Below are 2,500 nucleotides of genomic sequence, written 5' to 3'. Positions count from 1 at the left end.
CATAGGAACGCCATGAAACTTCCAGAGGCATTTGCAGCAGAAAGGCACGTGCACTCAAAAATTTTAATATTTTTCACGCATAGACCCCGTCAAACGCTAGAAGTTGGCGGGGATGTCTCTCTTGTGGCTCACGGGGCTGTTAGGGTCGCACAGAAATGCCTCGGAATGGGAAAACGGGTCATTTTTGTGTGGCCACATTGCATAGGAACGGCATGAAACTTCCAGAGGCATTTGCAGCAGGAATGCATGTGCACTCAAAAACGTCTATATTTTTCACGGATAGACCCCGTGAAACGCTATAAATTGGCGGGGATGTCTCTCTTGTGGCTCACGGGCGCTGTTAGTTAGGGTCGCACAGAAATCCCTCGGAATGGGAAAAGGGGTCATTTTCGTGTTGCCACATTGCGTACGAACGGCATGAAACTTCCAGAGGCATCTGCAGCAGAAATGCATGTGCACTCAAAAACGTCTATATTTTTCACGGATAGACCCCGTGAAACGCTAGAAATTGGCGGGGATGTGTCTCTTGTGGCTCACGGGGCTGTTAGGGTCGCACAGAAATCCCTCGGAATGGGAAAACGGGTCATTTTCGTGTTGCCACAATTGGCATACGAACGGCATGAAACTTCCAGAGGCATTTGCAGCAGAAATGCATGTGCACTCAAAAACGTGAATATTTTTTCACGGATAGACCCCGTCAAACGCTCGAATTTGGCGGGGATGTTTCTCTTGTGGGTCACGGGGCTGTTCGGCTCGCACAGAACTCCCTTGGTCCACCTGATTCGTGCATACAGGCAGCAACTAAAACTCTGTAAACCTGCTGTGAGGACATCTAAACAGTGGACCAGTGAGGCTGTGGAAGATTTGCGGGCGTGCTTAGACTGTACTGACTGGGATATGTTCACGACTGCTACCAATAGTCTGGATGAACTCACAGAGGCTGTGTACATCAGCTTCTGTGAGGACTGCTGTATCCCAACACGTACCAGGGTGAACTTTAACAACAACAAGCCCTGGTTCTCAGCAAAGCTCAAAAGGTTGAGGTTGGAGAAGGAGGAAGCGTTTAGGAGTGGGGATAGAGACAGATTCAAGGAGTCGAAGAACAGGTTTAGCAAAGCGGTGAGAGAGGCTAAACGACTGTACTCAGAGACACTAAAACACCAGTTCTCTACTAACGACGCTGCTTCTGTCTGCCAAAGGGCTCAGGCACATCACCAACTACAAACCCAGAGCGCCCCACACCACTAACGACTCCCGCCTAGCCAACGACCTGAACGAGTTCTACCGTAGATTTGAAAGACAATTGGACTGTCCTGAACCACCCCTTCCCACCCAAGAGGCCCCATCCCCCACCCATACTACAGAAACGACTCTCTCCTTTCAGGAGGGAGAAGTTAATGGGCTTTTCAAGAGGCAGAATCCACGCAAAGCAGCCGGGCCGGACTCTGTCTCTCCAGCCACCCTCAGGCACTGCGCTGGCCAGCTGTCTCCGGTGTTCACCAACATCTTTAACACCTCCCTGGAGACATGCCATGTACCAGCCTGTCTCAAGTCCTCCACCATCATCGCTGTGCCCAAAAAGCTAAGGCCAACAGGACTAAATGATTACAGACCGGTCGCCCTTACATCTGTGGTAATGAAGTCTTTTGAGCGCCTGCTCCTGGCACACCTCAAAGCCATCACAGACCCTCTCCTGGACCCCCTTCAGTTTGCCTACAGAGCCAACAGGTCTGTGGACGACGCAGTTAACATGGCCCTCCACTTCACCCTACAGCATGTGGACGCCCCAGCATCCTACGCCAGGATCCTGTTTGTGGACTTCAGCTCTGCCTTCAACACCATCATCCCTGCCCTGCTTCAGGACAAGCTCTTCCAGCTGAACGTGCCCTACTCCACCTGCAGGTGGATCACAGACTTCCTCTCTGACAGGAAGCAGTGCGTTAAGCCGGGAACAGAAGTCTCTGACTCCAGGTCCATCAGCACGGGAACTCCTCAGGGCTGCGTCCTTTGCCCACTGCTCTTCTCCCTGTATACCAACAGCTGCGCCTCCAATCATCTGTCCGTCAAACTCTTGAAGTTTGTCGGACGACACCACCCTCATTGGGCTGATCTCTGGTGGGGATGAGTCTGACTATAGGTGGGAAGCTGACAACCTGGTGACCTGGTGTAGCCAGAACAACTTAGAGCTAAATGCTCTAAGGACAGTTGAGATGGTTGTGGACTTCAGGAAGAATACAGCCCCACTCACCGCCATCACCCTGTTAGACTCCGCAGTCAAAATTGTGGAGTCCTTCCGCTTCCTGGGCACTATTCTCTGCCGGGACCTCAAGTGGGAACTGAACATCAGCTCCCTCGCCAAGAGAGCTCAACAGAGGATGTACTTTCGACGGCAGCTGAAGAAATGCAACCTGCCAAAGACAATGATGGTGCAATTCTATACAGCGATCATTGAATCCATCCTCACCTCCTCCATAACCGTCTGGTACGCTGCTGCCACTGC

This window comes from Petromyzon marinus, unplaced genomic scaffold (assembly GCF_048934315.1).
Source record: "Petromyzon marinus isolate PM22_M1 ecotype Great Lakes invasive population unplaced genomic scaffold, UKy_Petmar_22M1.pri1.0 PM_G_Scaffold_28, whole genome shotgun sequence".
NCBI classification, from domain to species: domain Eukaryota; kingdom Metazoa; phylum Chordata; class Hyperoartia; order Petromyzontiformes; family Petromyzontidae; genus Petromyzon; species Petromyzon marinus.
Note: the sequence above shows the minus strand (reverse complement) of the source record.